General features: G+C 40.2%; 1 long non-coding RNA gene across 1 annotated transcript in view; it reads right to left on the bottom strand.

The window, feature by feature from the left end:
* The window catches only part of LOC143655106 (uncharacterized), a 51,888-nt gene extending 33,045 nt beyond the window's left edge, over window positions 1-18,843 (bottom strand). Inside the window, exon 1 of the long non-coding RNA XR_013162050.1 lies at window positions 18,803-18,843. This is a non-coding gene — a long non-coding RNA (uncharacterized LOC143655106). The remainder of the gene's footprint in view (window positions 1-18,802) is intronic.
* Window positions 18,844-27,899: the final 9,056 nt, after the last annotated feature.

Below are 27,899 nucleotides of genomic sequence, written 5' to 3'. Positions count from 1 at the left end.
CTCATAGAAGAGGTGCGGTTTTGAGCGTGATGCTTTAGTCAATTAAGAACTAATGAATGTCCTTTGTTCATCATAAGCTAATTTCTTTCTATCTGTCGGGGAGAAGCTGTAACAAACAAAAATATTCCCAAATCTAGGCAAACCACATGACAGGGAGAGATGCTAGGAGTTCAGAAGTATCTACCAACACACAACTTATTTCTGCCCTCATACATGTCCCAAAAACCTTATTTAAAGTCTTCAACCCCAACTGAGGAGTTGGAACCTCAGTCCTAATGGCCACTTGTTCACTGATCAGTAAGAGGAAAGGGAGATCTCTCCAAGAGGTCATCCATGAAGAAAAGCAATGGTTTTCTTCTCCTCACTCCTTTGGGAGCTTGGAATCCAGAAGTTGTTACTTGCAAACTAAGATTGGTGTTGACCAATCCTGTGACATCAGGGTTCCAAAGGAGAAATAGCTTTTTTAAAAATATAAAGCAAGGAGAACAGGAGACATATGGGTCTCAGATCTATCTCCCTGAATTGCAGTAACTCTAAGAATTTTTATAGTATTTAAACAAAGACAGACAGGTTTAGGATAATGAGTATAATGGCTCAAGATGATGTTAGAGATGGTTTAATTATTGAACATGTGCAGATTGATCACATGCTTAGTCACAGAGGGTATGTAAGAAAATGGCAGCCTTAACATATTGATGGATGTGATTTCTTCTATTATGAGTATACCTACGGGTTAAGGATTAAGCTACTGCGCATGTCGGGTGAACCAATTCTAGTCAGGACTAGCTGTCTCCTGCAAGATTTTAGCTCTAAGCTGACTCAAGTTCCTTCATTAATAAACATTAAGGGGCTGTCTAAGAAATCACAAGATTTCAAAGATGTAAAACAAGATAAGTGGTGCAAGTGGGGTCAGTCATGAGTTATCAAGAGTCTTTACATTTAAGGTAAAGATTATATACTTACACAATAAAGCATTATCAAAAAATATCAAGGCCACCAGGTTACAGTTTAGTGAGTAACAATAGTTTACAGTTATTTGGTTCTGGCTACATCAAAAGGTTAATTTGGACTGCAGATCAGTGAGTTTCAGTAGTTCTAGGTTTTACTTTTAGCTATTCTACAATATGCTATAAAATAAGAAAGAATCTATACAATGATTCGGTAACTATAATTATTTGTTAACTCAACTCTTGGTTACAGCTGGGTTGATGATAAATCGGACTGATTAGGGAAAAAAAAAGAGACAGAAGGAGGGAGAAGAAAGGAGGCATGGGGGAAGGGTGAGGGGAGGAGAGAGTAGATGGCTGACTAAAAAGGAAAATACCAAACAAACAGTGATGATAGCATGTTAGAAAGGATGTGATGAGGTCAGGGTCACAGAATTCCCAAACAGCAAGGACACACGCATGTTTTCCAACTCTCTGTTAAAACATGAAGAGACTGAGGCAAAGTGATTTGCCCAACTTCCCCTCAAGAGTGGGTGTTAGAGGTGGGATTAGAGCCGCTCTTCTGATTCAATCGAGACTTTGTTTTGTTTCACATTTACTTTATTACATAGTGATTTGGGGGCTAGGAACTCTGTCTCCATGTATAACTAAGTATAACACAGCCCCTTGCACTGCATGCAACTCTGTAAATATTTAACACTCATCTAGACAGCTGAGGGCAAGAGCAGGAATATCAGTGTTAGCACAAAGCTTCCCTCCGGTCGCCAAATAATCTTAAATAAGGAAAAATCAATAACAAGGGCTACAAATCTTTAATTTGGAACTCTTCTCAGTTTAAGAGTTCTTTTTCAATGTGGTTTTCTCGCTGATTGCTGTTGTGGGGGAGGCAGGTGATTGTTGGGAGGGGAGGAAAAGTTCTATCAGCAAATGAAAGAATGACTTTCAGCCACACATGATTAATAGTGTGACCACCATATAGCCAGTGGCAGCTCTTTGCCGAGGAATGGGGGGCGGGGGTGCAAAAGGGCAGAAGCAAGGAACATGGAAAAAGGGACTCATTATAGAACTGCCCAGAGTATTCAAAAGAGGAAGGTTTCTGGAAAATGCTCAACACTGTGCCTGGCATAAGGTTATTTTATGAAATTGTGATGAGTAAGTAAATGACCTGCTTCCTACTCTATCTATGGCTCACAACATAGTACTGTGCACAGAGAAAAGGACATTCTCATACAGAATGAGAAGAACTTTAAAAAGAGTGAAAAAAAAATATCATGCCAGTCCCTCTATTGCCTATAAGTCCAGCTTAAAGGAGAGCTATTTAAAAGCTAGGAGAGTCCCTTCTGAAACTTATTTGAATACCCAAGTACTGACCTTGGGCAACCGAAGATGGGATCAATATGGAATGTCCTGTGCACATGTCAAGTAACATTAATACTTAGTCATTAAACAGTAAGTAAAACCAAAGACAAACAGAAATAAGAGCCTCTTGGCATCTCCTGAGTCAAAGGGATTTGAGGTTGGTAGCATGCTATTTGCATCTAGAGATTTCAAAATTCCTGGCCTTGGTGGAGAAGAGGAGGAGAAGGCCAGTAAAGTTGTTACTTAATTTCAAGGTGGAGATGGGAGCAAAGCAAACCTCTGCCAGCCACCATGTCTGCACTTCAGCCCAAAACTGACCCAAATATGTGTAACCCTGGGCAGTCTGATACTTTAATTCACACTTAGGAAGTAGAGTGGAGAAGTAAGGTTTAAATAAGGGGAAAAAGCAGTGAGTCATAAATTGTTTTTTTACACAGAGAGGGAAATTAAAGTAAATAGTAAGACTGGGAACCCAACTTTCACTACCAAGAGATATCCAAAAACTCATTCCTGACCCTTTTATCACCAGTGGGTTTCATCCAATAGGAAACATTACAAAGGTGGGGATTTAGCTCTAACTTCTTAGCATTTACATCTAAAAGATAACATGTTCTCATATTCCTCATGGTTATTTATGAGTGGCAGCATGCTTGGAGGGCAGAACGCACGTCCATTTCACTTGCATATCTTTCAGCGTGGAGCATGGAGGTACTCTGTTTATTCATGGACTTATGGCAGAGAAAGGCTATCATCATAGGCTTTCTAAGTTGTCTCTCATCTTTTGCACTCAAGCCATCCTTTATTCCAGAGTCAGATTGACCTTTACAATGCACAATCCTGGATATGTCATATCTGTACACGGATCTATCCATGATTCTCTAGTATGTACAGCTTTGTCAAATCCTGTGTCACTGGTGGCCTTTTATACCCAATTGAGCACGCTGGCCTTGTCTCACACCTCTCCCCATCAAACACTCTCTGCTTTCTATCCTGAACTGGCACCATTTCCTAATTCCCAAACATTGTGCATGTTTCTCCAATTCTGTGTCTTTACGCATGACTTCCCTCTCCTGGGATAACAGCAGTGAGAAGAAAAGCAAATGAGGACTCTGGACACGGGTTTACCTCCACCTCTATTAGCTCATTAGCGGTATAACCTATGATATTTTTTGATACTTTTTTCCTCTAACTGAATCTCAATTTTTCTCATTTTTAAAATTAGAGATCATAACATCCACCTCACAGAATTGTTCTAGGCATCAGCAAGAAATGGGAGAGCCCTGTGGGGAACAGCCAAAGCTGGCCCCAGCACCCTGGTCAGAGTGCACCCCGGGCATCCTCCCACCGTGGAGGACTGCATTCAATGCCGCCACCAGCTGCAGCCAGGGCCGGGAGCAGGCGGAGAGCTGCTCACGTGGAGGGAGGGTGGGCCAGGGCCCCTTCCTCACCCCCGGGACACACACACACAGTTTGTGAAAGCAGGAAGCACAGTAGGTGCTCAACAAATATCTGTCCCTTCCTTTTGTTTGTTTGTTTGTCTTTGTTTTGTTGTTTTTTTAAACTTTTTTACTGTATGGTATAACATATATAGAGAGCAAACAAATAAAAAAGCAATAGTTTTCAAAGCACTCTTCAACAAGTAGTTACAGAACAGATCCCAGAGTTTGTCATGGGCTACCATACCATCATCTCAGATTTTTCCTTCTACCTGTTCCAGAATATAGGACTCTAGAAGGAATAAATAGTTTCTTTTGTCATCACAATTGAGTTTTTAAAATTTTTTTGTAAAAAATTACATATATACAAAAAAGCAATAAATTTCAAAGCCCAGCACAACAATTAGTTGTAGAACAGATTTCAGAGTTTGGTATGGGTTACAATTACATAATTTTAGGTTTTTACTTCTAGCTGTTCTAAGATACTGAAAATTAAAAGAAATATTAACAATAATGATTCAGCAATCATACTCATTTGTTAAAATCCTACCTTCTTTGTATAACTCCACCATCACCTTTGATCCTTCTGTCCCACTCCCTCCTTAGGGGTATTTGGGCTCTGCCCATTCTAACTTTTTCATGTTGGAAGGGGCTGTCCATAATAAGGGGTAGGGGGGTGGAACTAGCTGATGTTCTGGAGAGACTGGCCCCTCTGTATTTCAAGACTTAACTGGTCCAGGGACCCATTTGGAGGCTGTAGGTTTCTGGAAAGTTACCCTAGTTCATGGAACCTTTGCAGAATCTTATATAATGCCCTAAGTATTCTTTAGGATTGGCAGGAATGGTTTGTTTGGGGGTTGGCAAGTTATGATAGGTAGCAATGTCTAACTGAAGCTTGCATAACAGTGGCCTCCAGGGTAGCCGCTTTGAACTCTCTCTTCCACTGATACCTTATTTGTTACACTTCTTTCCCCCATCTTGGACAGGATGGAATTGTTGATCCCACGGTGCCAGGGCCAGGATCATCCCTGGGAGTCATCTCCCAAGCCACCAAGGAGACTTTCACCCCCCTGGATTTTATGTCCCACTGAAGGGGGGAGGGCAATGGTTTCACTTGCAGAATTGGGCTTAGAGAGAGAGAGGGGTCACATCTGAGCAACAAAAGAGGTCCTCTGGATGTGGTTCTCAGGCCTGCCTATAGGTCACCTAAGCTTCTCCGCTATATACATAAGCTTCACAAGAGCAAGCCTCAAGATAAGGGCTTGGCCTATTGTGCATATACCACATTTTATTTATCCATTCATCTGTTGATGAACACTAGGTTTCTACTACCTTTTGGCAACACCAAAATAATAGCACCTCTATGAACATTAGCATGCAATTATCTGCCTACCTCCCTGCTGTGCTGGTTTGAAGCTGTTATGACCCCAGAGAAGGCCATGTTCTCTTAAGCCATTCTTGATGGTACAGACCTAATATGAGTGGGATCTCTTGATTAGGTTGTTTCAATTGAAATGTGACCCACCCAATTCAAGGTGATTCTTACCGGAGTCCTTTCTGAGAGGATAAAAATCAGAAAACACCGAGAGAACTTAGAGGGACTCACCCATCGAGAGCTTAGAGAGAAGAGTAGCTGAAAGCAACAAAACCCTGAAGCAAGGACCAGCAGATGCTGGCCAGGTGCCTTGCTATCTGACAAAGGAAACTCAAGGCCAGCAACCTTCCTTCAGATAAGGTATTGTCTTCTTGATGCCTTAATTTGGACATTTCCATGCCCTTAGAACTGTAAATTTGTAAACTAATGAATCCCATTGTAAAAGCCAACCCATTTCTGCTATATTGCATTCTGGCAGCTTTAGCAAAATGAAACACCTGCTTTCAATTCTTTAGGGTTTGCTAGGTCATGGTAATTCTACACTTAACTTTCTGAGGACCCACTATACTGTTTTCCACAGTAATTGCACTCTTTTACATTCTCACCAACAACATACTAGTTTTCTTACTTCTCCACATCCTCTCCAATACTTGTTATTTTCTGTTTTTTTGTTTCAATAATAGCCATTCTAGTGGGTGTGAAATGGTATCTCATTGTGGTTTTCATTTGCATTTCTCTAATGGCTGATCATGTTTAGCACCTTTTCATGTGCATTTTAGACATTTGTGTATCTTTGGAGAAATGTCTACACAAGTCTTTTGTAGAACAGGCATATATTTTAGCCCAATGCCAATTACCTAGTATCACCCCTATCTTATTTGTTCCACACTGACGACATCCAAGGGCTCCTTATCTATTCTTCTTAATTGCTGGGATTAAGGTCAGCCTAGATAAAAGAAACCAGAACCTCAGACAAGAATGGTTACATCCAGAAAAAAGAAAAAGGCAAGTGGGAAAGTTCTTAAGTGAGAAATAAGTGGGTAACCTCTAGGAAGAAACCTATTTTTGTTCAGTGGGTCAGTTGGATCCTCTGAAAAATGGATACCAAGATGGAGTTAAAAAAATGCAAAAGATTTTTTAGAGGTAAGGCCTGTGTAAAGCCAGTAGGTACAGCAAGTTCTATAGAGGCTCTGGTGCAAAGATTTCCCATAAAGAAGTCACATAGTGGCTAGAAAAGACTAGCCCTTGTAGTCTGCTCAGCTCATTCATTGCTTAAGACTGCCTGGGAAGTCCATGGTTTCAGCTCAAAAGTTGAGCTAGCTCTTAAAGACACCTGCAGCAGACAGCACTCCTATGGTGAGTTATCTTTTAAAGGGAGATCTAAGCAGCATATCTCCATGGCTGCTGCACACACATCACCATCCTTCAGTAAAGGAATTAGAGGGGGAGCAGAGTTATTGTGCTGGTAGGTAGTAGAAACTTGTTCTAGGTGTGAGAGCCATGAACTCTGAGCTTAAGATAACATTAATTGAAAGCTCTATTTGTTAATTAAGTATTGGTATTCTTGGTAGGAAAAATTTCAACCACTAGTGTTTATGACTGGCCTGGATTGGAGGGTAAAGCTTTGCTCCTCGAGTTCTTAGCTGTCTATGAATCAAAGTCCTCACTCTCTCAGGAACCCAATTGCCTGGTCATGAAATGAAAAGACTTGTAAGTCAAAGTTCTAAGCCAGAGAGAGAGAGAGAAGGGGGAGGAAAGAGTAATGTTCCACTGGAGCTTGAGCATCATGACTGTAGGGATCCCATTAGTCTTTTCCCCAATGAGTCAATGAATCACTAGCTGTTTCCAGTGTCTGATGAATGAGATGAACGAGTAAACAGATGAACAGATGTCTATTCTCTCTAACACTTATCCCTCCCTATATTTAGCTTCTCAGACATATTAATTTTTATTTTGTTTTCTATATTTCCTTTCCATACAATGCTGTATCTTAGCGGGGTTCAGTGGCAGAGAACAGAATCCTCTTTTACTAGTTTGGGTGGGAAGGGATTTATTTCCTGGTGTTAAAAGGCTTGTAGAATCAATTGGAAGGCTGATGAAACAAATGCTAGGTTAAGCTGTCAGGAAAGACTCTGAAGATAAGGAAGCTGCCATGATCGGACTCCTCTACTGCTGCCACTCCTACTGTGATATGAATGAATGCCCCACATCCTGTGTCTCACCACCCATAAAGGAAACAAATAGACTCTGAAACCTCTGGCGGTGCTGCCACAGAAAAGTCCAATGCCTCCACACCCATGTTAGCCCACAGAAGCAGCAGAAGCAAAGGCCTGTCTCATTCCTGCCTCCCAAATCTTATGTAAGTGCCCCTGATTCGTCAAATATAAATCACATCAGGGAGCCTAGCTGCCAGGGAGTCCAGAAAATGTAGTTTTTAGACGTCCAGCCTCTGTAAGATAGAAGAAAGCACTCTACAAGGAGGGCAGAATGAGTTGAATGAGCCATTTCACAGTATTTCCTTTCTGAGGACAGTTCAGAGAAGGGCCTCTTCTACCAGTTTCAAAGTAGGAAACTTTAGTCCCACTGTGAAGTAGGGTAGTATCCTCCCTTTTCAAGGGTTTAAATGACGTTTGTGCTTTTTCTATGCAGATGGAAAACAAAACAAAAACAAATAAACAGGAGTCATTGGTCTTTAGTGTTTTCCACATGCAATCATCATCTAAAGGCTCCAGCTGCCTGGATAGTCTCCCCAGTTCAGAACGACATGGAGTTGCTGATGTCAAGTCACAAACAATTTTGTGAGGTTAAATAGTTAATAGTTTTTAAACAGTTCATGGCAGCCCACAAACCACAACTTCTAGGTTTGTCTTTTGGTGCCCTTGTGACTTCTGAGTCTCCTTGGAGGGAGTTCTGGTGCAATCATTGTAATGATGTTTGATATTAGCCAGTAGAAAGACATTTATTGAGCCTCAGTGCATGCAAAGCACTGTCTGTGTATACTATAGGTGTGCTGAATAAGTATGATTTGTGATGTATTCAGAATTGTTTTGTCTTACCTTGTCCCTTTAAAGTTTATTCAGTGGCAGTAAACTTCCCTCGCCCTGGATTCAAATTCTGGCAGGTCTCTTGGCCTTTCTGCTTCCTTTTAGGTAATAGAACAATGTTGGCGTCACCGTAAGCCATGAATATATTCTTAACTCATAAATAATAATGTCCAGTCCCATGTAATACTCAAGAGGCTGAACTCAGCTTAGCATTGAATCCTCTGGAAAGGTGGTCACACTCCTTTCGGTAGCCTGATAACCGGGGTGATGGTAGCTCAGTCAAAACAGAGGTAGGAATGATCTCATTGTACACATACTTTCTAATGCCCTTTTCATATAGATTTGCCTGGCCCCTCCCTTTAGGTAGAAATCATGCTTGCATTGTTCATCTCTCCTGTCACTATCCATCCCTTCACATTCTTCAATATCTGGTTTATCTCCCACCCTTTGATGAAGCATGAAATCTTTCTGGGTAACTCAAACTTATAGGCAGATTTGACTGGTTGATCTTTCACGTTCCCTTCAAGTAGGTCTCCTCTGTAAAGCCTTGACCTACCTGCATCCTGCATGCTCCCCAACACAATTAGCTCCCTCCTAGGGTTCTCCCAGCACTTTTACGTTATCTATTACTAGGTTTTGTGTTGTTGTTTTTTGTTTTTTCCCATTTTCCTTAGCTTGAGGACTCTTCGAGGGTAGAGTCCATGTCTTAGTCAACTTATAAGTCTAGCCCGGCGTCATATTTAGTTCATAGAAGGCAATTTATTCCCTTATCCAACAAATATTTATTGAGCAGCTGCTATTCAACCAGCACTCAGCATACCATGGTGAACAAGACAACCCAGGCTTTCCTCCTCTTACCCTCATGGAACTTGAATGAATAAAATGCATTTGTGAGACCTCATGGAATCCTCAACTGTGCTAGGCCCATGCAGGTGCAGCCCAATGAACAGGCACAGTGAGATTCTCAACTACTTAACACAGAAGCCAGAGGACACCTCCCCCCCCACTTTTTACAGTATCTAGAACACTTACAAAATGCTTCCACAGACACTTCTGAATAACTCTGATTTAACTGATTCACCTACACATACAGTGACAGTTTATTCAAAAGAACGTTGTGCAGGTGTCCTGAAAGTCTAACATTGGAGGCTATTTCATGCTTTGTGAGAAAGGTGATGCTCTCCCAGAGGGGTGTGTGCTTCCCCATGAGTCATTTGAGAACACACCCAGCTCAAGCTCCCAGCAATGATGCCAGGTATGTGCATACAGAGAGGGAGGTAATGCTCATATAGAAAATTATCTCATTTTCACTTCTAATAGGAGAGCATGGCTCACTGGGCTTTTGGGTTATGGGGCTACTGCTTTGTTGCACTCTCTGTGAGGAGGGGAAGAACAGTAACAATAAGGAAAATCATAATCAAAGATGGATAACATCTGAGTCTGAGTGTCTCAATATGTTGGATCACTAGCTGATAGCTGATAGTAGTCTCCTCATTGAGGTTGACCTGAGCACAATAAGGAATGGAAAAAGCCCTTTTTCCCTGACCCTCCCCCCAAAGAAAACGACAACCCTTCTCCCTCAGTCTATACCACGAAGCAAGAAGTTCTCACCATGGAACTCTGTCTAAGGTAGGATGCCTCTAGAAGCTCTATGTTTATATGACTCTGAAGGGCAATGAGCATAGGAAACTCCAACACTAGTTGTTAAAAATATAGATTCCTGGGCCCTAAAGATTTTGGCTCAGGGAGCAATCAGAGCCCAAAACACTGATATAGTGTTTACTCTGCTTAGATTCAATTTGTCAGACTCCTAGCTTGATCTCAAAGACATAGGATAGGTGAGATCTGACAAGGGAAAAGTTGATGGACCATGCCCAGACTTTGGACTGAAACAGGAACAGCTCACCCAGAGAGACAAATCTTGTGCAAGCTGGGGCAAAAACGGGTGTCTCAGAAAAGATGAACTCCACATCAGATTAATATGTAGGCTCCCTGTTCCTTGGAAGAAGGGAGGCAGGAGTCCTGTGTTCAATATGAAGTTGCATATGACATAGATACATGGCAAAATTTTCTGTTAAGATTTTTATACTTTCTTAGAAGCCTTTCTAAGCTAAAACTCCTCTGTCCTCCATAAACCTTTCCTGGAAAAAAGGGTGTTGGTACCACAAAACCAAGGTGTGACTCAGCTGAGCTACAACTTCCTGGAAGCTCTTACTGAGCCTGAGTCTGGGCCTACATTGGATTGAACCGGCTTTTCCAAGTGTCTTAACTGACCCAGAAAGTGCCTGCAAATACAACATCTCCCTTCCAAAAACACCACCTGTCTCTCCTCTCATTTGGAGTTGGTTTTACTTTATGATGCTGACAATGGAGAACAGGAGTAGAAATAGGACATTCTTGAAGCTAACTAGAGGCTACAAAGCTTACCATCAGGACCAGTAGAAGCATTATAACCACTTGCCTTACAGAAAGACTCCTGCAAATATAGGCCAAGATGATGCTGAATATGCAAATATAATTGCAAAATTTAAGCATGACGTTATGTGCCAATGGCTCTCCTTTTTGGACCTGCTGACCCTGTTTTGCAGGTCTCCTTAAAAATCCACCATCCCATACCCACTCCAACAGATGCCATGCAGAGTCCAAATTCCCTGTGTTTGCTCCCCCAGCTTGGAATGTTTCCTCCTTTCATGTCTCTATCTCCCCACCCTCTAAGATCCAGTTCTAATTTTCAACCTTCTATCATGTCATATGTCACAACTTAGATCCCCAGAAGTCCTAACTGCATTTGTAATCTATAGTGGTTGTTCCCAAATCTGGTTGCAAAACAAAACTCCCTGAGGATCTTTTAAAATATTTACCATCCTCCCTCCTTGATGTTTTGGGGGAGTGGCAAGGAAATCTGTCTGTTGCTTCTTTTTTTTTTCAAGTGACCCTACTAATCTGCACTTAAGAACCACTGGTGCATAAAGAACCATGTAGTATATGACAAATACTGTCATACTTCTTTTCAGCTATCTTGAGTTTGCTACTTTTGTTTTTCTTCCCGAACCGTCAGCTTCTCTGGCCAGGAGCAGGACATCCCATTCATTTTAATCCCCTCCCACATACACGTGCACACATACACACAAGTCCAGCACTGTGAAAATATGATAAATCATTGATGCTAGGTTGCCACATCTGATGAGGAAAGAAGGAAATGGAACGATGGGAGAGTGAATTATTTAAATTATTTTCCACCTGTTTTGATTCCATGCAGAACAAATCCTATACATGATCCAGAGCATACTCCAAAGAGTTAGTCTTAAAAAGAAAGGGTTGGTTATCATTGTTCCTTATGACAACTCATATTTTCCCATCAAGACTCACTGAATGAAAGGAGGTTTTTACAAGGAGCCAAAGATGATGGACTCTCAGAAAAGGAAACTAAGTAAAGTCAGGCCTTATGAGAATTTAAGAGCCATCATAAATATTAATAATGATGGTAATAACTATTATCTCATGAGTGCTTATTATGTGCCAGACACTGTGCTAAGCAACTCATCCAATAGAGATATCATCATTCCTTCTTCGAAGACAAGGAAATTGTGTCCTGGAGAAGTTAGATAAATTCAGAAAGAGACCAGATTTTAGGAGACCCATCAGACCCAAAGCCTGAGTCTTTAACCATGCTTTTCACTTCTTAGGATCATACGATACTTTCTTTTCTCTGCCTCTGTCAGTAGAAGAGCTCCATCTACTTTCTCATCTACTTGCATATGACCCAAAATGGCTGCCTCAGGCCTAGAGATTTTATGGAGACTTGTTTCCATGGCTCTTAATTCAAAGTCTTGAGAGAATCTGACTAGCCAATGAATTGGCTGGCATTGAGTCAAATGTCCATTCAGGATCAAATCAGCCTTAGTGAGAAGCATTACTCAAGGACTATGTGTAGTACAAGAAAATTGTCCATCATAGCAGGGCATAATTTACCATTCCTGAAACCAGAACGCAGGAGTAGGCAACATAAACTTGCTGCTTTTCTCACAAAGAATCAGGCTAACAAGGGTATACCCCACAGTTGTATTATGAGATTTAAAGGATATCATCTATGTGGAGTGCATAGAACAGTGCCTCACCCTTAATAATCACTATGAATGACTTTATTATTCAAGTTTTACTGCAACCACTTTTGCTATGGTTTGCCAGTACACTAGGACCTTGATTTACTCTTTTTTTGTTTGCTTTGACCCACCCCTTTCAAGAACCTGTGCCTAAACAATTGTCAAACTTGTAAGTCTCTGAAAACACATCCTTTACCAGTGCAGATTTGATAACACCCTTAGTTAAGCAAAAGTAAATGAATCCCAGTCTGAAAATGTAAAGGGTATTCTAAAATGACTCCAAGTAATGCTACTCTTTGGGAAAGTAGTTATCAAAACCAGGTGTGATGGTTAATTTCATGTGTCAACTTGGCTAGGTTATAGTGTCCACTTGTTTGGCCAAGCAAGTACCGGCTTGATTGTTACTCCAGGTGTATTTCATGGATTGATTTAATTCATTTTTCAGTTAATTGCACATATGGCTGATTATATATACAATCAACAAAGAGTCTCTTCATCCACTCAGTTGAAGGCCTTAAGGGAAGAACTGAGAATTTCAGCAATCTAGAAAGAATTTCTATATCTACTTTAGTCTGCCCACATCTCCTGGACAATTCAATATTACTTTTACTGGAGTTTTCAACTTTCAGCCTGCCCTACAGAATTCTGACTTGCTAATTCCCATGGTCATTGAAATATATATATATATATTTACCATATAATTGAAATTGGTTCTGTTTCTCTAGAGAACCCTGGCTAATATAACATACCAGGTCTTAAGAGAAGAAAGTTGAGTTCACAGAAGTGGCAGGCAGAAATGCTCTGCAGCAAACTGTGCTCCTCAAGTCACATGTTTTGCTCCATACAATATGGAAATGATTCATTAATGGCTATGAATAATAGGTAAAAATGACTATCTGACTGAGCTTATTCAGACAACCCAAGTAAGTTATGTATTTGTGTAAGATCCCAAAATAATATCACCACACAATATCTGAGGAATTGAAATATATTCAAGAGGATTGCTATGAATCTCAGGGTACTTTTTCTAGAACCAACTTCATTAGTGTCTTATACAAAGTAGACATTGAAACTTTTGTTGATTTGATAAAGAGTAATAGTACAGTGACAGCTCTGCCTTGAAGCATCATCCAAATAAACAAGATAAGGTATTCTCATTGAATATATCATTAACTCTCACCACCAACTTAAAATCGTGTTATCTCAATTTTCTGATTTGGTATTTTCAATGACTACTCTGCATGCAGAGTGGGAACACTATTATCCAATTATAAAGATGATACAATTGAGTCTCTAGCATAGTAGGCTTCTTTGGGAAGTCCAGCACATTGCTTATCTCCTTCTTGCTCAATGCGAAAGCAGAATGAACTTTCTAGACATTACAGAGTGAGAGATTCTTTCTTGAGGAATTGATCCACTGGGGCAGAAAAAGTACCTTCCTCAAGTAGAAGCTAATTCCTCAAGTAGAAGCAAGCTCCAGCAGCTTGCTACTACTTGCCATTGATGATAAGAATGTAGGACTAGAACCCAGGTCTCCTGACTCGTGTCCTTTCACTGCCCCAAGATATCTCTCCATGGTATGTACCTGGCACAAATCGTGAAAGGGAGTGCCCAAATATGAAATCAGCTGTTTGAGAAATAATCAGCGTCTCTTAAAGTATGCTCTTAAGTCACTATTTTATCATGATACTCCATGAGTATGCTTGGGAAATATTGTTAAACATATAGTCTGTCTTGAAGATTTCTAATCCACATGAATTTATTAAAGACTCTGAGCAATCTACCACAGTGAAATCTATATAACTTACATTGATCCTGTATCCCTCAAACTTATTTAGCCACAAAACTCCTTTCATGTATATTAATATTGGAAGAAGTGTATTTTTTGGAAAATATTGTAGAATATATTAGAAACATGATTCAGTGACACAGTACATTAATTAAAAACTTATGCCTAATTTTACCTTGCCTGATTCTCAGTTTCTTAGACCTAAACTAATTTCTAGAAGTAATATCAATTCTAAGTCAGATCTGCAGGCACGCAGCATGCTGTTGGGAAGCATATGAGGAGAGAGAAACCTCTAAAGAATTGAAGCAGACTTGAAGGAGTTAGATACATAGAAATAGAATTTCTATCTCCAGCCTCCCAGTGGCCTACAGAAACTCATCATTTGCTTCCCCTAGCCACATAACTTTTCAGTTGTCTATGGCTATGACATTGGCTTGAGGAGTAAGCTATTCCCCTTTCAAACCTCATCTTATGCCTTTCCCAACAAAGGAGAGCTTTCTCTTCTCCTTTGGAGAAACCTTTGGCTTTTTAGAGATCAAAACCTTATACAGGGCAGACCACAGTGGCTCAGCAGGTAGAGTTCTCGCCTGCCATGTCGGAGGCCCAGGTTCAATTCCCGGTGCCTGCTCGTGCCAAAAAAAAAAAAAAAACTTACACAAAAAGTGGAAAGATGACTTGTAGTTATAAGGAATAATGACTGGCAACCTTAAGGGAAAAGGGAGTATAACTTCTGCATCTTTTAAAAACCTTTATCAAATGTTGATTAGCCAAGTAGCTGAAATCCACTGCACAGAGCAAGCTTTTTCATTGTCAAACCACTGTCTCATACCCTCTTATCGGTGGCCATAGCTCTCAGTAACTTCTAAAGCACCATCCCCTGAAATAATTAATTTTGATTCCATAACTTTATATCAATAATAAAGGCATTGGACCAAGTTGCCGGTTCACTGCCCATACTTCCCACTTGGAAATCTTCCTTGCCTATGGCCATTCCCAAAGCAGTAGTGTTTATGATACTTGTTCCTGGTCACTGGCCTCACCATGGGTTGAGAGAGCTCTGGAGACTGGCAGCTCTCTGCAGGCTGTGACTTCTTAAGTGACCCATATTGACCTGGGCCTCCCAGGGGCTTTTTTTGCCACTCAAGTTCTCATTTCTAAGGTTTCTTCTTTACTACCAGAGAATTTCTTCCAGAAAATAGTCTCAAAGTTAAAGCAACATGCCCCAGAGGGAATAGCTCAACCCCTCCTCTGGCCTACAGGCCACAGACATCTGACTTCCTTAGTGGCCCAAGCTTCTCCCCACCACCACGCAATGGGTTTATACTAGGAGGGTTTCTTGAGAATGGGGATGAGGTGGCGCCTTTCTGAGGACAGCTAGGAGATGATAAGGCACCCGCAGCTACCACTTCCACCTTCCCTGTCCCCACTATCTCCAACACCCCCAAAGCAGATGTTTTACAAAGAAATAGTGCACTCCTTAGCAACTCCTGTTGGGGAAACTGCTGCCTGAGAACAGAGACAACCCTACTTCATTGGTCAACATCCAGCATTTTTGAGTCACTTCTTTGGGAAGTCCAGCACATTGCCATCTATCTTATCTCCCTCTTGCTCAATGCGAAAGCAGAATTAACTTTCTAGACATTACAGAGTGAGAGATTCTTTCTTGAGGAATTGATCCACTGGGGCAGAAAAAGTACCTTCCTCAAGTAGAAGCTAATTTCCCCTTATCAGCTGCATGTAATGTCCTTTGTACCATTTATGCCATAATGGTTAAAAATTGATGCTTTTCTTAAAAGTAAAGAATAATACTTTTAAATAATAAATTTAAAATATTATTATTTAAGTAATAACAATAACAGACACATGTAAGATGCATAAAAGTGCTTTGTAATATTAATTTGTTTTATTATCACTATTGTTTATATGTATTAATTCATATTTATAAGCATTATGAAGTCACATGACAACACTGTAAGATAGGCGCTATTATTATCTCAATTTTACAGGCCAGGAAACTGAGGAAGAGAAAGAGAAAGCAAATTCACTATATAGTTAGTACTCAAGTTTTAGTGGGAAGGACTCCTTGTCCCAGCATCCCCCATACTGAAAGAACTGGAAAGATCCACTACACACACACACACACACACACACACACACACACACACACACACCAGGTTTATCTTCTAGCAGTCTCCCTAACATTATTCCTTTTCTAAGAAATTGGGGCAAGTTAGTGATTAGAAAACTTGAGTTCTAAACTCTGCTCCTTGTTTTCCCTTTTTCCTTGAGTCCTAGGACATATAAACCCCTGAGCAGGTCCTCTCCTTTGCTTCTGGGAAAAAAACAAAACTGCAATTTTCTAGACTCTCCATCTCTGTGCTGGGTCTTGGTGGCCCCAATGAAGCAGAGGGTCCAGAAGAGGCAGGAAGCAGGAAAGTCAAAGCAAGAGTGTTGCCCCCGTGCAGGCTTTAAGCTAAAGGCTGCCTCAGGAAAATTGAGTCTACCTCTCCCCATGAGCTGTTTTGGCTTCTCATCTTTGATCATTCCTTCATCTGGGAAGAAACAGTGCTCATTTTAACTGGTTTCCCAATTAGAAGGGAAAGTAATGCTATCCAGTTTCTGCCTGCCGTGATTTTAGACCATGGATGTTCAGAACCCTCGCACGTTTAAGTACACAGTGGGGTTAGGAAAAATAGTGAAAAATTTTAAATGGGCAAAAAATATTTTATTGGTGCAACCAAGAAATTAGGATTTAAGGGATGATTATGTTTGCTGAGTCATTATATAAATATTCCTTTTTGCTTTCTGGTATACTGGAGTAGACAGAGGGAAATACCTGAAATTTCTTAACAGTAATCCAGCTGCCTTTATCTCTGATGATGATTGTATGGCCTTTATCCCATGCCCTTGTGATTGTAAAAACCTTGTGACTAACCTTCACGTGTACCCATTTTATCAGGTTTTTCAACATTAGAGTGATTAGTGTGATCACTAAAGACAGCCCTTAATGTTTACTAATGAACGGCCTTGGGTCAGTCCAGAACCAGCCCACCCTAAGTCCAAAGTTATCTTGATAACCAAAGCTGGATCTAACCAAAGTGGGCCTAACTGACATGTACAGTAGCTTAGAGTTTTAACCTATAAAGTCGCTATACCTCATTATAATACTAAAAATCACACCCAACATCATATTAGGGTTGCCATTTTCTTACATAAATTCTGCAGCTAAGCCTGTAATCCATCTGTGCATGCTCAATAATTAGCTCACCTCTAATTATATCATCTGGGGCCATTGAGCACATCATCCTAAAACCTGCCCATCTCTTGATACTATAAAACTATCAGAATTACCACAGTTCAGGGAGACAGATTTTGGGGCTGATAAGCCATCTGCTCTCTTGCTTCACACCTAGCAATAAACTGTTTCTCTGTGTGAAACCCCAGAGTCTCAGGAATTGGTCATTGATAGATAGAATATCACCTTTGTCCAGTAACATTGGGGTCCTCTCAGTGGAATACCGGACATTGTCTGTAGGACACTTACAGCATTATCTGATTATTTAAAGGTCTGTGCCTTTCACTGTCTTCAACTATTTTGCAACTCTTAGAGATAGATGTGAACTTGTTGAGATCTGATGGTGATGCAAATTATTTCTATCCATAAAACAGCAAATGAATTTTGTGCTGTGAAATTACAATTGATTTCCACCCTGTGGTAGAGGCCATTTTTTCATCTAATAGTGAATTAATTCCAGCCATTGCAATTGCCCACATAAATGACTGTTCTTTGGATTCCCCTTTGAACTGGTTGTAACAGCTCATTAGTACTCTCCATATTAGTGGGTTAAAAGACATAGTATGGGGCAGGCCATGGTGGCTCTGCAGGCAGAGTTCTCACCTGCCATGCTGGAGAGCCGGGTTTGATTCCCAGTGCCTGCCCATGCAAAAAAATTTTTAAAAAAAGATAGAAGACATGATATTCATTCTATGTTTGTATAAGTCATGACTTTATTTTTATTTTCTTGGACAGTAGAAATTCCACAATTTGATAGCTAACAATAAAAATTTTGTCTCAGGCCTCTGCTCCCAGCCTTGACACTAAAATTAGACCAGATGCCAGAGGCTGCCAGCTCTCAAAGACAGGCTGATTTAAAAGGAAATAAATAAAATTCTAAGAGACTTTCAGCAAAAAGCAAAAGGATTTCATAAACCATCTCTAACTAATTGGTACTACTACCTGGAGCACAAAAACTTCACCTGAGCCTAAAGGAAAAGGTAAGAGCAAAAGCTATCCAAAGCAAGGATGTGAGGGGTTTGTATGCAAGAATGCCACGTGTGCACTAGACCTAAAGGAAGAGAGGTTGGACAAAATCTCCTTAAAAAGAGGAGTGGGGAAAACTGAAAAGAAGAGAAGCAGAGATAGTTCTGACTTAAGCTACTTAAGCTATTTAAGCATTGGGGTTTCTTTAGATTGCAACTTTTCTCTGCAATGTTATTAACTCAAACATAGATACAATGATCAGGGACAGAAACCGACATTACCTGGACAGTGACCCCAATCCATGCCTCTTACATCTGGTCTCCTTTAATTGTTCTTATGTAACCGGTGCCCGGCTGGCAGTGATGCCAGCTGTGCCCCGATCCAGGTTCGTTAGTTTCAAAACTAAAAGATGAGAGGGCCTGTAGGAATAAGTAGTAAAGTTTGCTAAAAGAAAAAAAAAAAAAAAGAAGTTTAGTAAAAGAGAGTACCTGTTATAGAGGTTAACAGGGATGTGCCTAGGGGAAGTACAAGCCCTGGAGCTGGGGAGTGGAGTTGGCTAGCTTGATTCATGGGAAAGTTCTGTTGGTAGCAGGTTTTCATAGTGACCTTTGAGCACCAGGTGTCTTCGTTGTGCAGGTTCCCAAAGCCTCCTTCTTTATTTTAGGAGGAGAAAGCTAGCAGGGGAGATCGATAGCGCTTTCTTTGTTTTAAGAGGAGATAGCTAGCTCCTGGTTTGCTGTCATATACCTAAAATTTGTCACTGGGCAAATGGCTAACAATCTTTATGACCCTGGGCTTCCCATCATTAACTAAGAGTTTGCTTTGGGCCCAGAATTTTATGGTTTGGGAGGTTTTAGGGCTTTAGGAAAATTTTTGTCCCAGGCAGTTTTTTAGCTGAAGTTTGCAACTCTTTATTAATTTCTTTGGAGAAACAAGAGATTTGCAGATGTCTGTTAACTCTTTCAGAGCTGAATAGAAGACCAGGGATCCCAGCCTTGATGCCCTATTCTATCCTGCCTCACTTACTTTATATGAGAAAACAAGGTTGGGGCCAGTGAGTGGCAAGTGGCCTGTTGTCACACAGCTGCCTGACTCTACACACCTTGCTTTGCCCTCTCACTACCCCTGCTGCTTCCCTGCAGACAAAATCAGACCAGAAACACCGCCTCAAAGGCAAGTAGCCCGATGTTATTAAACTAGAAGCTGAAAGGAGACCCAATGATCAGCTAGTTTCCAAGCAGGGTTCAAAGAATCACCTAGTTAACGTGTTAAACTTATCTGCAGATTTCTGTTCCCCACTCCTAAAGATTCTGATTCTGTTGGTGAACCTTAAATACTCTTAAGTTAGTAAGTCACAAAATTTTGGTCCAAATATAAAAAACAGGGGAGCATGTGGTTTATCCCCTAAGGTCCTCAAAAAGTACTCAGAGTACAGCCAGGCCTGGGCTACCGGTATCCCAACATTTGGGATCATCCCTTGGTACCCTGCTGCCTCTCAGGTATAGTTAAAAAGTGAAACTAGCTTGATAAAAGTGTTTTGCTCCTAACCATCTGTCTGCCGTTTTCAAACCATCTGTTTCTTCTCATTCACAGTATAGGATGGTGATTAAAGCTGGGATTCTGGGTCCAAATTATCAGGATTTAAATCCTGACTCTGTCACTTGCTAGCTGTGAAATCCTAAATTACTGACTCTCTCTGTACCTCAATTTCTCCTCTATAATAATAATTCCTGCTATTGCTGTGACGGTTATACTAGTTTATGCAAGTGGTTTAACTAACACCAGCTGTGAGGATTCAACTCACAATGCATAAAGTTTAAACCCGAGCCTGGTTTGTGATAAGTACCTAGTAGGTGTCAGCTGTCACCCTCATTGTCATTAGCTTCTCTCCTCTGATTGTTCCTTAGGATGGGGGAGGGTTTAACAATTAATTTGACTGTCAAAGGTAAAACAGGGAGGGGCAATTGCACAGTTATAGTCTTGGCTCGTTGATCCATTACTCCCTCCCTTGGCCATATTAGTGAAGGTCGCTGCCCCTGAAATTCTGCCCGCGTGGAGGTTCAGTGAGGACTGAGCTTGGCTAGTGCAGTATTGTGTGAGGCAGAACCCAATCACAGTCCTATAACTATGCAGTATGGCATTGTAAGTTATTTTTCCCAACAATGTTCTGATTAGTTTTCAGTAGAATTAAATTCCTTCCCCTGACAAGAATCAGAGAGATATCTACTGAAACATGGCACGGACTTCGCAAGAAAAAAAAGCTGAGACACACACACACACACACACACACACACACACACACACACACCTCAAGTAAATACAATCCTGTTCTCATTCCCCGACCCCAAACTTTCCTCCCAGATTCTCAGTTGGGTCGGTCTCCCAGAGTGCAGATAAGTGCTGAAATCAATTCAGCACATTTTGCTGCAGAAAAGATGTTAACCATTTATAGCATGAATCTTTCTTGTCTGTTTATAAAGAGATGACATTAAGAAGTGGTAACTATCAACCAGTCTGCTTCTTAAAGAACAAGTATTATTATCATGGAGCTGAATGTGTTGAAGTACGCCCTAGAAATGAGAATCACGTTAGATAATTACTCTTGTTTTTAAGAGGACTCATGAGACTCACCATGCACACCGGCTTGGAAAGTCATTAAAACTGCTGAAGCTTGTCAAGTTACAAGCACGCTTTGTAGCAGAACTATTGGACTACCTTGAGGAAACGCAGACTGGTGAGCAGCAGAAGCCTTACAGCCGCTGCCCATTTAGTAAACAACAAGTATTTGTCTTATGATGCCCTGGACCCTGGAGGCTACAGGGGGTGCATAAGACCCTGCCCTGCACAGCCACTTGCTCTCATCTGACGAGGAGTAGACAATGCAAATCCCTTTGAAATTCATATAGGGAGCAAAATACCTAACTGTATTAGGTAGGATGTTTTCTTTGTCTGATAGCTACAAAAAAGGCTGGACTTAAGAGCTTTAACAATCTTGGGAAGTCCCATCTCACAGGTATAACAGGCAGCCTCTATGCTTTGCATGGTTCTAGCCATCTCCCTTCGTGCTGGCTTCCTTTTTCAGCTATAGCATTTCCAGTCAATCATCAGACATCACAAATTCCAGAGTAAGAAAGAGGATGCCTCTTCCTCTGTACCTTTTCTTCATCAACGAGGACACCTTCCCCCAAAGCATCCCCTCATGCTTCACTGGCTAGAACCAGGTAACGTGATCACACTGGTGACAGATTACGTAACTGCTTCAGACTAACCAGACTTCCTCCTGGGCTAATGACAGTATTGCCTGTCCCAGAGACAGTATAAAAGGGAGGGGGGACAAATACCTAAACAAAAGCAGAAGTCTGCTAATAAGGAGGAATCAGAAGATGGCTGGTGTGTAGGCAATCAATTGTGTCCACCACTGCACCACCCTTCCAAATTGTTGTGATAAGTAAATGAGATCTTGGATGAAAATGGCCCTAGTGCAGCACCTGGCCTGTGAGCAAAATAATAGCAGTTAACATTCTTGATGATGTGCATTGTGCCAGGTACTTTACGTGGATTATCTGATTTACCTAGTGTCCAGTGAGGTAAACACTATTATTATTGCCCCTTTACATATGAGGAGACTGGAACACAGGTGCACTAAGTGACTTAACCAAGGCAGAGTGTGTCCAAACTCAGGCAGACTGAAATCAAAGAATGCACTCATTCTCCAGGATTTATTACACTTAAAAATTGTCAAATCCATTGCCCTACCCCTCCTTAATCTTAAGAAATGTGTAAATCTTGGAATCAATGGGATTAGCATGCAAGAAAAATTAAATGACAATGTAAGATGGCAGTCAGTGACATTCTCAATGGCATAAAAGAGGCAAGAAGTAGACAATGAGCTGAGCATAAGAAAGCCCAAACTCATTGGTAAACTCTAGAATTTTCCTATTTTTCTCTTTATCTATTAACCCCAGTCTATAGCTATGTAAACTTCCAAAGGAAGTTGAATATGAGTGGACAAGGCCTGAAATTTCCCAAAGATTTATGGCAAGATCTCCTTCTGTAAATTTGGATCAGATAAAAGGAGTTAATCGAGTTCAAACTCAAGAAAATCATGCATATAACCACATTTCCTATGTGTCTTCCCTACAAGGATTGCATCCCCATGGCCACAATTGGGATGCCCAACCCTCTGAATGACTCTGAAGATTTGGACTTAAACCTCATTCTTAGAAAAAGTGGCCTGGGTTTCCCAGTCAGAGAGGACATTAGATTGCTACACACTAGATGGTATTTCCCAGAGGAATCTGACTTCAGGAAGAAGATTTCTCTATATATCTTACATCACTTCCTGTGGCATCAACTTTCATGCCAAGAAAGGACCTCCAAGGACATGCTCTGGACAGGGTTTTAGGACATGTTATATTCCTAAACTGATATGTCTGAATAAAATTGATGTGTCTATATCCTTTTAAATCTTTTTTTTGTTTTGTTTTAATTGGGAAATCTTCACATACATACGGTCTATGCATGGTATACAATCAGTGGCTCATAATATCATCACATAGTTGTGTATTCATCACCATGATCATTTTTAGAACATTGCATGACTCCAGAAAAAGAAATAAAAAGAAAAAACAAAAACTTATACATACCATACCCCTTACCCCTCCCACTCATTGACCACTAGTATTTCAATCTACCCAATTTTTTACCCTTATCCCCACCATTATTTATTTATTTTTATCCATATTTTTTTATGTTTTTAAATTGTGAAATACAACATATATATATATATGCAAAAAGCAATAAATTTATAAGAACATTTTAACAAGTAGTTATAGAACAGATTTTAAAGTTTAGTATGGGTTATAGTTCCATGATTTTTCATTTTTTCTTCTAGTTGCTCCAAGGCACTGGAGACCTATAGAAATATCAATATAATGATTCAGCAGTCATACTCATTTGTTAAATCCTATCTTCTCTATTATACTCCTTCTCTTTAAATCACCTGTATACGTAAAAGCAATAAATTTCAAAGTACATGACAACAATTAGTTCTAGAACAGATTTCAGAGTTTGGTATAGGTTACAATTCCATAATTTTAGGGTTTTTTTTCTAGCTGCTCTAAGGTACTGGAGGCTAAAAGAAATGTCAACATAATGATTCAGCACTCATACTCATTTATAAAACTCTACCTTTCTTTATAATTCCACCATCACCTTTGATCTTTTTCTCACTCTCTAGGGGTATTAACTTTTTCGTGTTGGAAGGGGCTGTCAATAAGGGGATAGAACTAGCTGATATTCTGGAAGTGTCAATATCCTTTTTAGAGTCTTGTCTGTTAACAGGTTCTTTTTTTTTTTTTTTTTTTTTTGCATGGGCAGGCACTGGGAATCGAACCGGGTCTCGGACATGACAGGTGAAAACTCTTCTACTAAGCCACTGTGGCCTGCCCTGTTAACAGGGTCTTGTTCATCAGTTTTTATTCTACTTCTTAAAATTATCTCCCCAATTCCTCAGTAATCTGATAGATAGGCATAAGATAATTTTTAAGTGAATAAAATAGAACCAAGTTGGAAAAGGATGGCCTTTGGGGTCGGAGAGACTGAAGTTCAAATCCAGAATTGTCACTCATCACGGGGTGTTGCTTGGCCAGGGACTGACGTCCAGGAGAAAACAGCAGAGTGCTTACATCCTGAAAAGGGTAATAAGGTATGAGAAGGCACCTAGACCATTGCCTGGCAACTAATTGGTGTTTTCAATGTTGGTTTCTACCTCCCCTGTCTACTTTCCCCTTTACAGAGCTGTAAAAGACAAAAGAAAGAAAGAGAGAAAGAGAGAAAGAGAGAGAGAGAGAGAGAAAGAGAGAAAGAGAGAGAGAGAGAGAGAGAGAGAGAGAGAGAGAGAGAGAGAGAGAGAGAGAGAGAGAGAAAGAGAGAAAGAGAGAAAGAAAGAGAGAGAAAGAAAGAGAGAAAGAAAGAAAGAAAGAAAGAAAGAAAGAAAGAAAGAAAGAAAGAAAGAAAGAAAGAAAGAAAGAAAGAAAGAAAGAAAGAAAGAAAGAAAGAAAGAAAGAAAGAAAGAAAGGAGGGAGGGAGGGAGGGAGGGAGGGAGGGAGGGAGGGAGGGAGGGAGGGAGGGAGGAAGAAAGAAAGGAAGAAAAGTTCCAATCCAGTAAAAGCAGAAGAGTAACCGAGCGGTTTTCAGAACGCCTGATTCTGCTACTAAGTTGCTGTGAGGCCTAGGATGAGTCCTTTCTGTACTTTTCCTGGGCTCCATTTCCTCATCTACAAAAAGATGAGGTTGAATTTCGTATTCTAAAATTACCTGTGCATTTTAAATTATATTTTTACTATATAGTGTCTGCATTCCCCAAGTTCTATCACAAGAATTTCCCCAAATTCATCTGTCACCTCCACGTATCTCTCTCAACTGGCTGTGGCCCAGTTTCCTCCCTGGGAAACCTCCTGCTTCTAACCCGTGGTGAAATGGCTGCTACTTAAGATTTAAAAATATCTACTGACCACTTAGGGAGAGGTGTGGCAGGAACCCAGCGATAGTGATCTCCAAAAGATCCAGCAGCCAGACCCATCTAGACAACCAGCATTTCCGTCGGAGCAACTGATCAGCAAAGACCAATCAGTGGAAAAGAATATGAGGTCACCTCGTCCTATGGTTTGCAAACTGAGACCTGGGGTTTCCTCAGAGCCCCTGGCACTGAAGGAGAGGAGAGACAGAAACAGATGCTCCTCCCCCACCCCCACCCCACTGCCCACTCAACCAGGGTCTGTTCACCTCTGTCTGACTCACTTACATCCCAAGTTTCTGCAGAAGTTTCTACTGGAAGGAAGAGAAAAGGAAAAGAAAAACCTCAAAAGTCACCATGTTCATCTTATCCTTTGATTTTACAGATGAGGAAAACTGTACTATGTACTTTAAAAGTTTCATAAAGTTTCAAGAATGCTTATAATAGAAAAAAATTGGAAGCATCAGCAAGAGAGAAATGGTTGAATAAATATTGGCATATCCCTAAACATGGACTATTGAGAAGTCAAATATATTGTAGAAGAAAATGAATTATATAGAAAAAATATTCATAATATATTATTGACTGAAAACCACAGTTTCCTATCACAGAAGCAATAAGAAACTATCATAGGAGGGCAGGAATATCGTTGCTTATGCTAAGAGCAAACAATCCTATGGTCAAGTGGCTGGGGTGGGTGTAAGAATTTTTTTATTTTTGCTTATCTGTATCCCTTTCTTTTTCTTTTATGAACATATATAACTTTTGTGATAAAAATTAAGTTTTATTTTCAATAAAGAAGGCTGGTAAACCACTGCATGAAGGTCCTGGAAGGGCATATACGTGAAATCAGCCTTCTGCAGCTTAGGAGGAGAGGGAGAGAGTCAAAGAGGAGACTCCGGTAACATCCATTGATTTGTCCAGGGCAGCAGTGTCCAGGAACTCATGAGAGGTGGTTAAAACTGCACTCAGGAGCATCAAGCTTTCCCTTCCTCCCACCAAAAAAATAAACTAAGAGACTGAATTCAGACGTGAGCAGGCACAGGAAGAAGAAAACGACTGAGAAATAAAATGCATTAGGCAAAAAAAAGAAAAATCAAGACATTCTATGAAAGCGAATCCTGAAACACTTCACAAGAATAAAGAGCAGCTCTTTTTTGCAAATCTACGAGAAGGAGGCAGAAAGAGTGAAGGTCAGCTCACTGCTGAAGCTGAGCGAACACATGAAATGGTGATGTTTACTGCAACATCTTTATCCCTCTCAGCCAGTTCGTTGGGGTTCCCCATGAGGACATTCCACCAGGCCCTCCCTTGGAACAGCTATTCCTGCAGATATTTCCTAACCCTTTCTTCCCCACCAAAATACACTGGTCCTATTCTAAGGATGACTGCCATGGATAGTTCATAAATTCAATGTCTGGGGGTAAAAATGGAATGAAGCACATTCTAGAACCAGTTCTGTCCAACAGAAATATAATGCAAGCCACCTATGCAATTTTTAATTTCCTTGTGGCCACATTAAAAATAGGTAAAAAAAGAAACAGATGAAATAATTTTAATATTTTCTTTTTTCTCAATATAGTAAAAATGCTATCATTTTAACCTATAATCAATTTTTTTTAATTGAGATATTTTAAATTCTTTTCTTCATATCAAGTCTTCAGAATCCAGTTTGTATTTTGTACCTACTGCACATTTCAGTTCAGAGGAGTCACAAATCAAGTGCTCAATAGCCCACATATGACCAGCAGCCACTGTACTAGACAGGGCAGTTCTAAGCTAATAAATTAAAGAGACCAAATGACCAAAATCAGTAAATGGATTCTAGAAAAGAGTTATGAAAGAAAGTTCTTTGACTATGTACTAAGCAACTAGAAAAACTTTGACTATGGACTTGTTATTACATATAATCCCGGAATTATTTTTAGTTATAGGTGAATCATTATGGGTATGTGGGAAATTGCCCTTATATTTAGGAAATTCAGGCTGAAGTATTTAGGGGTGAAGTGTCATGAGGTCTGCAAATTACTTTTTAATGCAATTTTATTGGGATATATTCACATACCATATAATCATTCAAAGTGTACTATCAATGGTTCACAGTATCATCATAGAGTGGTGCATTTGTCACCATAATCAATGTTTTAAACATTCTCATCATTCCAAAAACTACATATAAGAATAAAAATAAAAATAAAAATAAAAAAGGACACCCAAAATATTCCATGCCCCTTATCTTGCCCTATTATTTGTTTGCTTTTTTGTCTTTATTTTTTTATTCATCTGTCCATACACTGGAAAAAGGGAGAGTCGGCCACAAAGTTTTCACAATCACATGGTCACACTGTAACAGCTGTTATCTTCAAGAATCAAGGCTACTGGAATAAATTCAACAGTTTCAGGTATTTCCTTCTAGCTGTTCTAATCAATCCATTAAAAACTAAACAGAGGTATCTATATAATGCATAAGAATAACCTCCAGAAAGACCTCTCAACTCTGAAATCTCTCAGCCAACGAAACTTTATTTTGCTTATTTTATTTCTCTTTCCCCTTTTGGTCAAGAAGGCTTTTTCAATCCCGTCACGCCAGACCCAAGCTCATCCCTGGGAGTCCTGTTCCATGTTGCCAGAGAGATTTACACCCCTTGGTGTCATGTAGAAATATATATATATATATATATGTGGGGAGACACATATATAAAATAAATAAACAAAGGGGGGCATCCCTGTGGACCAAGAACATTTGACATTCACAAAAATATTTGTTTGAAGCAGAATGTCCATCTGTCCTCAGGACACTACAGCACTGCAGTGTATGATGGAGAGAAAGCAGAAATGTACACTACTTATTTGTCATCTTAAACCCTGCCTCAGAGGAGTTAGGCAATTTGTCATCCTCAGAAGGATGAGTAAGAAAGATTCTACTAATTAGCTTAAAAGCTCCAGAAGGGCAGGGATTTGTCCATGTTCTCACTAAAAGTTGGTTGAATTTGATTTTTTTTTTTTTTTACTCCACTACTAGAGGCAGGAATAGAATACAGGTCTCCTGTTCTAAGACAGAAACTCAA

This window comes from Tamandua tetradactyla, chromosome 14, assembly GCF_023851605.1.
Source record: "Tamandua tetradactyla isolate mTamTet1 chromosome 14, mTamTet1.pri, whole genome shotgun sequence".
Taxonomy (NCBI): Eukaryota; Metazoa; Chordata; class Mammalia; order Pilosa; family Myrmecophagidae; genus Tamandua; species Tamandua tetradactyla.
The sequence above is the reverse complement of the archived record's forward strand: the minus strand, read 5'-3'. Positions and strand labels throughout refer to the sequence as shown.